General features: G+C 37.2%; 1 protein-coding gene across 2 annotated transcripts in view; it reads right to left on the minus strand.

The window, feature by feature from the left end:
* Positions 1 to 13923, minus strand: part of LOC106873245 (protocadherin beta-16) — a 128232-nt gene extending 114309 nt beyond the window's left edge. Inside the window, exon 1 of one of the 2 annotated variants that reach the window (XR_016244182.1) lies at positions 13698 to 13923. The gene's annotated coding sequence lies outside the window, so the exon portion shown is untranslated. Of the gene's footprint in view, positions 1 to 564; positions 703 to 13697 lie in introns of those variants that run through there. The other variant, XR_016244181.1, reaches the window with a different exon arrangement.
* Positions 13924 to 14175: the final 252 nt, after the last annotated feature.

Below are 14175 nucleotides of genomic sequence, written 5' to 3' on the forward strand. Positions count from 1 at the left end.
ATTACTTTGTTAAACATATACATGACCATCGATGCTTATACAATACATACATACATATGCACACACACACATGCACATATACACACACACATACATGCCAATACTTATTTTTTTCGAAAATCGCTATTGGGGCCTGTTGAGCAGTGCGAGAAGTGAGACGAGTTGCACTCACATGTGAGCTTTACTCAATCAGCTGTTAAGTGCACGCAAATGCTGCAGTAATTAGGCACGAAAACCAGACGTTTTTAATTGCTGGGCATAAAACGTTTTCTTAAGCAAGTTTTCAAAAGGTTTTTTTTTTTACATTGGTTGGTCACGTTAGGGCGGTCATTTTGTTATCTATAGTCGATTATTTTTTCTTACATAGTCGTTTTTTATAGGAAGTATAATAAAAAGAAAATGTATCTTTTTTCTAAGTTCATAATAATTTTGAAAAGAATAATAAACGAATGCTGAAGTTATAAAAATTACTGGTAACGAAGTCTGGACAACAAAAAATGAAAAACCATGTTAGTGTTTGTTTGAAACAAATGAAAGTGTATTAAAACAATATCTTTTAGATACCTGCTGAAATGACTGGATATCTAGATCTCTCAGGATATATGAGCCCTAAGCTGCAAAACAGTTTCCAAATGGCATCAGATGTTTCCATTTACCTTTAGCAATTTTTCGCGCCGACAAAATTTGAGCGAGGAACGGCAGGTTCTCGTCGATTTAGGGTGGTGGTGGTGAGAGAGGTGGGAGTGAGTAAAAGTGTGTATTGTCAGTTGTTTTGTTTTTTTTTGGCCTGTACGATATATATATATATATATATATATATATATATATATTTTCAGGCAGGTGAGTTTCCAGTTTCCTACCCCATCCTTTTTTGTAAAGAAAAATAAGGGGTTTGCGGCACATTAGGAGGTGAGGTTTTGTGATTACACGCGAGAAATCCGAGTTTGTTTTTTTTTTTATGAACTGCGTGGAGGTGCACTTGTAAAAATTTATCCGAATGGTTTCATAAATATGGTGTTGAATATTGTTTCATGACAGAAAAAAGTTAAGGGTGACTGAACATCAAGAACCAATTCTTCCGTGTCCTCAGGAACATGGGTACAGTCTTCCAGCTTCGAAAAGAAACTTATGAAGTCGCTGAGTTGGCCAGTATAAAAAGTAACCTAACGACATACTGTTTGAGATACTCCGGTCTCATTCCGGGACGAACAATACACTTTTTCAGGCTTCCCCATAAACGCTCGATGAGTGTGAATAGCTGGGATCCACAAAGTGTTTAGCATGATTAACCTGATCGTGTGTATAGCCCATGCCGCTCGAGTTCCTACTATACGCACGCCAACAGTCATTATAAATGATTGATCCAGGCCCGGAGGAATGAGGGTGTCAGCATCCCTTCTATTGCCCTCGCCACATTCGGTCAAAAGTGGGACCGTAAATGTTCTCTTCGTCAAGTGTTCCAGTCTACCAAAAAGCCAAACCGTTTTGATTATTCTGCCCCGTTGATATTTTCGATGGCCCAGAACCGTTTCAACGATCTCAAGACGATCTCCTCCGATCATATTTTAGTGGTTTTTTGCCCAACACTGGCAGATCTCAGCACAGAAAGACCGCCAATCTACAGAAGGTTTTACGGCAGAATCTGAGATTTTCCTCGATTAATCTGTGCGTCCACAGTCACTCCTGGATTGGCGACGTCGTCGTCGTACCATCCTACGGCAACGTTATAGGTTCGTTTCCTGGCGCCAAATACGTGGGAAATTACATGACGGACAATTGTGGGTAAACGGCAGGACACCTCGTTCCATGCAAAATGTAATGGCAGTATTGTTTTTACTGTGCAAACGGAGAACTCCTCCATAAAGAGTGATATTGCAACAGTTGCATAGAGCCATGATGTTAGAGGAAAATTAAGATTTCGTGTGTCTGAGCGCGCACATGTTTGAGAGAGAAAGGGAGAGACAGAGTGAGTGAAGGTGATGATGGATGTCTTTTAAGGTACGACGTCGTATAGAAAATGTATACGACAGATAACTTATGGAAAAGATTGTAATTTTAAATTTTTGTAATTCAAATATGTCAATGAAAATAAAGTTTAGCTAGTAGTGGAAATAGTACTGAATCTTTTGATACCCAATACGTGAAAATCGACAAGATTGATCCACACAGCCATCCCTACTCAGCAATAAAGGGTACAGCTCATAGAACATGAACGGCTAAAACAAGTGAAACAGCATTTTATAATAAACCTGTTGTATACGTCGGTCTTGGTTTTTCGCTTTAAAGATTAGCGAGTCTCATAGAAGCAAACACGATATTGAATAATTCTCCGTCATGCGTCTACTAAAAACTTTAACATCCTTCCAAAATGGGACTTCGTCTTTGTTTATCTACGTGCGTCTATGTGTAGATGTGTGTGTGAACCATCCCATCAGCAACAATCATCATCATCTTCTTCACAGCAAGTAGCAACTGTTGCTATGCATCTGAAATTGTGTACGTGTGTGTGTGTGTGTGTGGCGGGGTTGTAAGATAAATTAATTTTGGCGGTAAGGACTGAACCCATCGTTTCACTGTCACAATTAAAAATAAATTCGAAGGATTAACATCGCACAAGTTCAGACATTATTTCCGTAAACTCTAATTGAAATCAAGAAGCTACCACAACCATCCCATCCACAACAATCATCATCGTCTTCTTCACAATATTTGTACCCTTTAAAAAGAAGCACTGTTGCTATTTTTCGGAATTTATTTTACATTGTGTACTCCCAGATTGGAACTTTTACTGTACTTTGCAACAGAGAACATTATAGATTATCTGAAGACAAAACATATTGCCAATGAAAAAATGTGGTTTGCTTGCTCACATTCGATGAATTTTCAAAATTTTTGTCGTTCTATTAACTTGTTTGTCAATAGAAAGTGCGCTAAATGTAAAAAAAAAACCTCTCTTTCCATCAGGAAAGGTACAGTTACAGAAAACTCTAAGCTGCCATTATATGTAATTTTTCATTTAGTGTTTGATTTTATTTTTGAATTGTCTGAGACGATATCTGCAAGTATGAATTGCATTGATATAAAAACTGCCGTTCAGTGGTACCAGTTCTGGAGAGATGTTTGTTCGGCAAAACTGCTGCAGGACAAAACTCCCATTTGGTGGTCCGGATCATATAGTGGAGATCGATGAAAGCTTGTTCTTCAATAGCAAGAACAATGTGGGAAGACTGTCGCAAAACTTTCAGAAAAGGATTTCTTCAACGTGTACCCGATGAGAGTACAGAGACGTTGGAGAATGTTATCAGACAAAACGTTCTTCCAGGAACAACTGTTATGACTGACAATTTGGCAAGCTATTGTAATCTCCACATACTCGGTTACATTCACCATCCGGTAAATCATTCCCCAAGTTTCATAGATCGGTCACCGGAGCATGTCCAAATCGGCGGAGGGAAAGACCATGGATCGCACCCCTTTTGGGATATTTCAAAATTTATATTGTACAAGCCAAAGAAAAAATAATAAAGACATAACTGACAAAAAACACCCTTACTCACTCACTGCCCCCCCCCCCCCGCGACATCGACGCTTATCTATTATTCCACGCTCAAAATGTTGGCGCGAAAAATTGCTAAAGGTAACTGGAAACAACTGACAATACACACTTTTACTCACTCACTCCCCCCCCTCTCCCAATGTTCCCCCCTCTCTCACCCCCCCCCCCGAAATCAACGAGAACCTGCTGTTCCTCGCTCAAATTTTGTCGGCGCTCAAAATTGCTAAAGGTAAGTGGAAACATTCGATGCCCTTTGAAAACTGTTTTGCAGCTTAAGGCTCATATATCCCGAGAGATCTAGATATCCTGTCATTTCAGCAGGTATCTAAAAGATATTGTTTTAATACACTTTCACTTGTTTCAAACAAACACTAGCATGGTTTTTCTTTTTTTGTTGTCCAGACTTCGTTACCAGTAATTTTTATAACTTCAGCATTCGTTTATTATTCTTTTCAAACTCCTTTCATTTTTCAAGGTAATCCACACTCAAGGAAAGGTATTTCTGCCAAATGTCATCTTAAAATATGTGTAAAGAAAGGGGGCTGATGCGGTTTCGCAGCACCTCACCTTCCTTCAAAATTGCGTTTTATGTGTATATATATATATATATATATATATATATATATATATATATATATATCATTATAAATATACAGGGATTAGCAATTGAGTTGCTTCTCCAACATACTGAAAATTTAGAAATAGCAGTCAAAGAACTACTGATTCCAAACTACAAATTTTTCTCTAAAGTGGATGGCGATATTTATGGCACACATAGAACAAAAAACCGGAGGGAAAAGCGTAAACAAACCAAGCCTTTAGTTAATTGGATACGAATCGTTTCATGGTTAAGTGAATGGAAATTTCACTATTCCAATCTTCAGCCTCAATATTCTGATAAATTTGAAAGTGTCTCTAAAAAAATTCACGGTAATTTTTGGCCATGCGACACCAAAAATCAACGATAAGAAAGGCACTTACGAATTCATCGGCTAGCGAGTTCAGGCACCTCACCTCAAAGAAATCTATTCTTGTATATATATATATATAGATAGAGAGAGAGAGAGAGAGAGAGAGAGAGTAATAACAAATAAATGAGAATAACGACGGAAAGGTTAAAAAAAAAGCGTAAAAATAATTGAAGATAAAATGAAACAAAAATGAAGCCAAAACATTAAAAATTATTGAAAGTGGGTAGAAAAAACCACTACGGAGTGTAATAGTTCTACTCTCGGGTATCTGTAGAAAGTTGAATGGGGTTTCGAAATATAACGAGGGAAAAATCGGAAACCCACAAATTTCTTTATAATCGAAATGTTTGCCGTTTGGAAGGTATTTCTATAAAATTTCATTGAAAAAAATCCCATTTTCCTAAAAGTTACGAGAGAAGTCTTGTTCCAACCCTCTTGGAAAAGATTTTCCCCTCAAATTTCTTTATAATAGTAATATTTGCCATTTGAAAGGTATTTCTATAAAATTTCGTTGGAAAAAACGCCATTTTCCTAAAAGTTACGAGGAAAAGCTTGGATATTCTTAATATTCCGAAGTCCTCTTCCGATCCCTTTGGAAAATATTTTCCCCTCAAATTTCTTTATAATTGTAATATATGCCATTTGAAAGGTATTTCTATAAAATTTCGTTGGAAAAGACGCCATTTTCATAAAAGTTATGAGGAAAAGCTTGGATATTCTGAATATTCCGAAGTCCTCTTCCCATCCTTTTGGAAAATATTTTCCCCTCAAATTTCTTTATAATCGTAATATATGCCATTTGAAAGGCATTTCTATAAAATTTCGTTGAAAAAAATCCCATTTTCCTAAAAGTTACGAGAGAAGTCTTGTTCCTACCCTCTTGGAAAATATTTTCCCCTCAAATTTCTTTATAATCGTAATAGATGCCATTTGAAAGGTATTTCTATAAAATTTCGTTGGAAAAAACGCCATTTTCCTAAAAGTTATGAGGAAAAGCTTGGATATTCTGAATATTCCGAAGTCCTCTTCCGATCCCTTTGGAAAATATTTTCCCCTCAAATTTCTTTATAATTGTAATATATGCCATTTGAAAGGTATTTCTATAAAATTTCGTTGGAAAAGACGCCATTTTCATAAAAGTTATGAGGAAAAGCTTGGATATTCTGAATATTCCGAAGTCCTCTTCCCATCCTTTTGGAAAATATTTTCCCCTCAAATTTCTTTATAATCGTAATATATGCCATTTGAAAGGCATTTCTATAAAATTTCGTTGAAAAAAATCCCATTTTCCTAAAAGTTACGAGAGAAGTCTTGTTCCTACCCTCTTGGAAAATATTTTCCCCTCAAATTTCTTTATAATCGTAATAGATGCCATTTGAAAGGTATTTCTATAAAATTTCGTTGGAAAAAACGCCATTTTCCTAAAAGTTACGAGGAAAAGCTTGGATATTCTGAATATTCCGAAGTCCTCTTCCGATCCCTTTGGAAAATATTTTCCCCTCAAATTTCTTTATAATTGTAATATATGCCATTTGAAAGGTATTTCTACAAAATTTCGTTGGAAAAGACGCCATTTTTATAAAAGTTATGAAGAAAAGCTTGGATATTCTGAATATTCCGAAGTCCTCTTCCCATCCTTTTGGAAAATATTTTCCCCTCAAATTTCTTTATAATCGTAATATATGCCATTTGAAAGGCATTTCTATAAAATTTCGTTGAAAAAAATCCCATTTTCCTAAAAGTTACGAGAGAAGTCTTGTTCCTACCCTCTTGGAAAATATTTTCCCCTCAAATTTCTTTATAATCGTAATATATGCCATTTCAAAGGTATTTCTATAAAATTTCGTTGGAAAAAACGCCATTTTCCTAAAAGTTACGGGGAAAAGCTTGGATATTCTTAATATTCCGAAGTCTTCTTCCTATCCCTTTGGAAAATATTTTCCCCTCAAATTTCTTTATAATCGTAATATATGCCATTTGAAAGGCATTTCTATAAAATTTTGTTGAAAAAAGATCCCATTTCCTAAAAGTTATGAGAGAAGTCTTGTTCCTAACCCTCTTGGAAAAGATTTTCCCACAAATTTCTTTATAATCGTAATATATGGCGTTTGAAAGGTGACACATGGCCAACAATTTCGTGGTGTTTGAGTTGGTTAGCTGATTACATTGACCTCAGTGCTCAATTGGTACTTAATTTATCAACTCTGAGAGAAGGAACGTTAAAATTGACCTCAGCAGAATTTGAACCCAGAATGTGGATACAGGTATAATACCTAGAAGTAATGATTCAGTCAACGTACCACCTCATACGGTGTAAACGCCACGTAAAAAGCACTCGTTTTGGGGTTATGTAAAAAGTTCTTGTTTCAGGGCCACATCATAGCGTTTGTGCTGGTACCATGTAAAAAGCTTTTCTGTGAGAGCCACATAGAAGCACCCATTCCAGGACCATGTTAAATTACCCACACTGGTGCTATGTAAAAAGCACATGTACTGGTGCCACTTGAAAGCACTTGTTCGTATGTCACTTAAAACAACCCTGCAAGTGCCACATAAAGGCACCTGTGTTGGTGCCACATATAAAGCACTCATCCAGTGCCATGTAATAAGCATCCAGCCCACTCTGTAAAGTGGTTGCCTTTAGGAAGAGCATCCAACTGTAGAAAGCATGACAAAGCAGACAATTGGAGCTGAGGCAGCTCTCCAGCTTGTCAACCCTTGTCAATCCATCCAACCCATGCCAACATGGAAAACAGATTTTAAATAACGACGACAACACAGATGGTGATGAGGAGGAGGAAGAGGAATCGACATGTACTGTATTATTGATTCATTTCAACTAATCTTATCGATTGCTTTTGCACCTGGTGTTAGATAACCAGATATTAGGTAACAGCATGGTTAAGTAATACCACATGCTCTTCAGAGATGGTAGGAGAACTTGCTACCTCCAAAGAACATTGTATTTACCCAGCTGCCCTGTTATCTAATATCCGGTGCATACCTGATTGGTAAGATTAGCAGTAATGATGCTATAATTCTGTAGACTTTTTTGTTCTCTTTTATTGCAACTTATTTGGATATCCCAAGTATGTTGATACCTTGATATCTATCATCTATCAATATGTAGATATTTACAATATATCAATATCTAGATATCCATAGTAAGTAAATATCTAGATATTTCCAGTATGTCGATACTAGGTTTGACCAGTAGGTCAATATCTGGATATCTCCAGTATGTCGATATCGAAATATCTATAGTCAGTCAATATGTAGACATCTCCAGTATGTCGATATCTGTGTAGAATAGAAGTTCATAATGTGCAAGTAAGTACAAAGACAAAACCCATCCTGACATACCTCCATGAAAGGGTAGGCTCACACACTCCCCCACATGTACACGTACGTACACACACACACAACTAATTCTGCTTATGTAAGCATAAACAGATGCAAATAGTTTTATGTTGCTACATGTGTGTGTAAAAGTGCATGTGTATATCACCATCATCATCATCATCATCACCATCATCATCATCCTTTAATGTCCATTGTCCATGCTGGCATGGCTTGGACAGTTTGACCAGAGCTGGCAAGCCTGGAGCCTGCACCAGACTGATTTGTCATGGTTTCTACAGTTCGATGCCCTTCCTAACAATAACCACTTTGCAGAGTGTGATGGGGGCTTCTAACATGGCACCAGCACAAACACTTTGACATGGTACCAACATGAAAACTTTTATGTGGTGCCAGCATGAGTGCTTTTTATCTGAAGTGTACAATGTTCCTAATGGTTAGTGATGGTCTTCCTCAATCACATGTGGACAGCCTTCATATCTAATATATATATATATTATATATATTTCATATATGTATATATATATATATATATATACATACACACACATGCATAAATCGTCCTAAAAGTCCATAAATCAGGAGAAAGATGCACTCATACACCTGTCAATAGAGTGCATCACCATATTGCATTCCATATTGGCTACCTCTCATCAGAGGTATATATAATCAGAGGTATATATAATCAGAGGTATATATAATCAGAGGTATATATAATCAGGTTATATAATCAGGTTGCAACCTAACACTCCACATTTGACAATGAACTTTGAGGCAAGTGTAAACAAATCAAAATCGCTGACGTGGCCGATGACAGAACTGCCTGATTGGCACTCGTGCCAGTGGAATGTTAAAAGCACATCGGAGCGTGACCGTTGCCAGGCCCACAGATTGGCTCCTGGTGCCGGTGGCACGTGAAAAGCACCCTTTAAGTGTGATCATTGCTAGCATCGCTTTACCAGCACATGCGCTGGTGGCATGTGAGAAACAACATTCAAGCATGGCCGTTACCAGTGCCGCTGGACTGGCTCCTGTGCAGGTAGCACGTAAAAACACCTTTTGAGTGTGGCCGTTGCCAGTACTGCCTGACTGGCCCTCGTGCTGGTGGCACATAAAAGCACCCACTGCACTCTCGGAGTGATTGGTATTAGGAAGGGCATCCAGCTGTAGAAACTTTTCCAGACCAGATTGAGCCTGGTGCAGCCTCTGGCTCACAAGTCCTCAGTCAAACCGTCCAACTCAAGCCAGCATGGAAAGTGGATGTAAAATGATGATGATGATGATGTACCCCTAGTGCAAAACCGATTGGTAAGATCAGCTGTGATGGATATATAATACCATACACTTCGGATAATATATATTCGAATGTGATTGATGGTAGTGCCGTCTGACTGGCTCCTGTGCTGATGGCACATAAAATGCACCCACTACACTCTCAGATTGGTTGGTATTAAGAAGGACATCTAGCTGTAGAAACATTGCCAGATCAGATTGGAACCTGGTGCAGCCACTGGCTTTCCAGACCTCAGTCAAACTGTCTAACTCATGCCAGCATGTAAAACGGATGTTAAATAATGATGATGATATACACACACACACACACACACACGTATATATATATATATAAAAGAAAAAATGGAATTTAAAAATCCTATGTTTTATAGGGTGAGATCTAAAATAAAGATATGCTTTTCTTTGTATGTATTTTTTTGTTTTTCTTTCTTCCACTTCCTTCCTAAAGACAAGACATGCTTTTGCTTGTCTCTTCTTCTCAAAGCTTGTTTCTCCAGCATTCGATATAAGCCATGTCTTTCTATTTGAACTTTTTGACAATCAGTGTAAACTGTGAAACCAGTTAAAGTTTTAAATATATTAATAAATAATATTTTATTTTTTATTAATATATTTCAGTGCATTTTCAGCTTCTATTTTCCTTATATATATATATATATAACATATTTCACACCAAGATGTGATGTTGGGAATTTTACAAAAAGAAAAATAAGGAAAAAAACAAGCAAATAATAAAATATGAAATTAAAAGCATGAATTGAAAACATTTGTAATAATTATTAATAGAAGCATAAGGCCTTAAATAAGTTGGTATGTGTGTACATAAGTGCAGGAATGAAATTTGCTTAAGGGGTGTGACCCAGGACCAACTAAGGATTTTCAAAGTGTTTTCATTCCCCACCCCTACTAAATTTTAAAGGGTATACTTGTCCCCACTGCATTCCTGTGTACATAGCAAGGAGGATATGGTTCCTTAAAATCTATCCCCGCACCTATTTACAAGAATGACAAGTATGGCTTGAACTTACAACACAAAGGCGTATGTCAAAGTACCACCAAGGTATACAACCGATTCTCCTAGTTCAGTGTTCTGTTAAATAATAATAATAGTTTCGGATTTTGGCATAAGGCCAGCAATATTGGAGGAGGGGGTAAGTCAATTACATCGATCCCAGTGCTCAACTGGTACTTATTTTATTAAAGGATGAAGGGCAAAGTCAACCTAGGCAGAATTTGAACTCGGATCATAAAGATGAGGCAAATGCTGATAAGCATTTTGCCCAATGGGTTAACAATTCTGACAGCTTGCCACCATAAAAATAGTAATAATAATAATAATAATCCTTTCTACTATTGGCACAAAGCCTGAAATTTGGGGGAGGGTGATAGTTGATTACATCGACCCCAAAAGGATGAAAGGCAAAACTGACCTCAGCAGAATTTGAACTTAGAATGTAGCAATGAGCAAAACACTGCTAAGTATTTTGTCTGGCATGCTAATGATTCTGCCAGCTCACCGTCTTTGATAACAATAATAATTAGGCATGGGAGAGGTGGGGATGAGTTGATTACATCGACCCCCACTGTTCAACTGGTACTTAATTCATTGAACCCAAATGCATGAAAGACGAAGTTGACCTAGGTGGAATTTGAACACAGAATGTGCTAAAGATTCTGCCAGCTCACCACCTTCATGATAATAACAACAACAACAATAATAATTCTTTCAAATTTTGATGCAAGGCCAGCAATTTTAGGGGAAAGGGGCAAATTATTTACATGAATCCCAGCATTGGTAAGAAATTGAATCTGAAAGGATAAGAGGTGAGCTGACTTCGGCAGGATTTGAACTGAGAACATAAAGAGGCAGAAGATAGGCTGTTAAGCATTTTGTCTGAGATTGATGATTCTGCTAATCCACTTATCTGTCAATGATGATAATGATGATGATGATGACAATGGTGATGGTGCTGATTTATTTTCTTTGTCACAGGGGCATCTGATGAGAGAAACATTACAAGAATAGTTTCTAATTTGGGATGGGTGGGTAGGTGAGGGATTCGCCTGGAATGATGCAGAGAAGAAAAAAGAGAAGAGTGGGGCAAGATAAAAATTATACAAAATATGTGAATCCATTTATGGTACTGTCTTCCTGGTGCTGGAGAGCTTCTAACAAGGGCCAAGCAAAGAATCTCACAGGCCTGAGGTCACCCTCACGATTGGGGGCATAAGCCCTCACTTGCCCAACTGTTGTTCCCCAATCTCTAAGCACATGCTTAGTGTAATTCCATTCACCCCTAACCATTTTTGCCAACCTCCTACCTTTCGATAAATTCAGTGGGGGTGGAGAGGGCACTTCCCCACTCACCCTCACTTTCCTTTCCAAGTGGAACTTGGAAGATCTGATGAGGGCTTCATTGAAGAGGAAGGTATCTCTCCTCAATCCTTTAATGATTTCTTAGGAGAAAGGAAGAAATTTTGATGTAATTGACCCCCAGTACATGACTAGTACCTGATTTCTATCTGCCCTGAGAGTAAGAAAAGGAAATAGTTGCCAGTGGTGTTGTGGCTGTGGTGGTTGTTGTGGTGTCGGTAATAGTAGTACTACTGTTGGTTGTGGTAGTGGTGATGGTCATGATGATCGTCACGATGCTGGTGGTGGTGGTGGGGTTAACAGTATTGGTAGCCGTGGTGTTAGTAGTGAGGATGTTGCTTGTGTTGAGGATAGATATGGTAGTTGTAGTGCTGTTAGCAGTGGTAGGGAAGTTGGTACTGGCAGTGGAAGAGATGGTGGTATTAGCAGTGGTAGTATTGGAGTTGGCAGAAGTGGTCATGGTGTTGCCAATAGTCTTAGTGAAAACATTAGTGTGGTGGTAGTGGTGTCTTTTGTAGTATTGGCTGTGGTAGTTGTGGTAGTTGTGGTGGTAGCTTGTGATGGAAACAAAGATGGTAGTGTTACTGAAGAGATAGCAATGGCTGTAGTGTTGGCAGTGGTATCATCAATGTGGTAGTGTTGTAGTAGTGCTGTGAAAGCAGTTTTGGTTATAGTTGTGGTGTATGGCTAAAGAAGCAGTGGGTATGTTGCTAGTGGCAACTGTATAGGTATTGTTGGTGGTGCTTTAGTATTGTTAGTAGAGGTGGTAGTAGGTGGTGGTAGATGCATGGCACAGAGGAGGGTGGGGTGACAGCTGTCTTTTTCTTTTGTGTTTTCAGGTTTAGAATAATTGTTGTTGTTGTGGTGGTGGTGGTGGTGAGTGACTTTCAAGAAAAGATAGACACAGACAGACAGGCATAACAGACACATAGCTAGGTAGATAGATAGATAGACAGAGAGAGAGAGGCAAAGACAGACAGACACATAGCTAGGTAGATAGACAGAGAGAGAAGCAAAGGCAGATAGATAGATAGATAAATGTGTGTTTGCATAGAGAGTAATAGGGAGAGAAAGACAGAGAAAAGTGATAAAGAGAGTGACTTTCAAGAAAAGTCACTAACACATTGTTAGGGTGACAGAGAAACACACACAAACACATACACACACACACATTGGTAGATAGATATATGATTGTGTGAGCATTAGTGTATGACATGATTGTATTTGTGAAGTATAACAGCCTGATCTAGCAAGGATGGTAGGCCAACAATTAGATATGTATGTATATGTACATGTGTGTGTAATTTATAGATAGACAGGTAGAATGATAGATAGACAAGTAAACAGAAACAGATTGACAGATATATATATATATAAACACACATATACATATATATTTTGTGTCTATATGTATGTATATTTGTGTATATATATATATATATATATATATATATATATATATATATATATATGTGTGTGTGTGTGTGTGTGTATATATATATATATATATATATATATATAGATAGATAGATAGACTGACAAACAAATAGACAGACAGCTGGTGAGTTAGATAGATAAGCAGACAGACAGACTAATAGAGAGACAGATAGATAGATAGACAGACAAAAAGAGATAGACAGATAGATAGATATGTTGATAGACAGATAGAAAGAGATGAAAAGACGTGAGCTAGATAGACAGAGACAAAGGAAGAGAGAGACAGAGATGATGGGACAGAACAAGTGAAGACATAAAGAAAGTGTTATCTGGACAGAGAGAGAGGGAGATTATCATATAGTGTAGGACATAGAGAGACAGATAGACAGATGGATAAAGAGAAGAAGAAAGACAGATAGATAGACAGAAGTTAGGAGCTGACAAAGAGATATACCAACAGACAAATTGTATAGCTTATGCATGTATATATGTAGCTTTTTAAATGTATATATATATGTGTGTGTGTATATATACATATATGGTTGTATATATGCATGTATATATAATATATATGTATACCATATATAATATTTCTATAAATATATCTATTTATATATATGTGTATATATACACTCATATATATACACATATATATACTCGTGTATATATTTATATATACAATAAGAAGAGAGAAGAGAAAACTCACCTTATCTATGTCATCTTCCATGATGTGTTGTTGATGCTATACACACACACACACATATACCACACGCATATACACACCTTTTCTCTCTCTCTCTCACTCTCTCTCTCTATTATCACTGATGTAACTACTACCACCACCACCTCTACTACTACTACTACTACTACTAGTATAGACACGGAACTACATGCCTCTACTGTTGATTCTTTCCCTCTTTCTGTCTGGACCCGTGTGTGTATATGTGTGTGTCTGTGCATGTATGAGTGTATATATATATATATATATACGTGTCTGTGTATATACATATGTATCTATGTGTGTGTGTGTGTCTATGTTTGTGTATACATGTGTTTATTTGTACATGTGTCTGTGAGTTTAGGTGTGTGTATATATATACATACATATATATATATATATATATATATATATATATATATATATATATATATAATACATATGCGTATGTTTGCACATCTGAGAA

The sequence above is a fragment of the Octopus bimaculoides genome, chromosome 14 (genome assembly GCF_046866305.1).
Source record: "Octopus bimaculoides isolate indiv1 chromosome 14, ASM4686630v1, whole genome shotgun sequence".
In the NCBI taxonomy this organism is placed as follows: domain Eukaryota; kingdom Metazoa; phylum Mollusca; class Cephalopoda; order Octopoda; family Octopodidae; genus Octopus; species Octopus bimaculoides.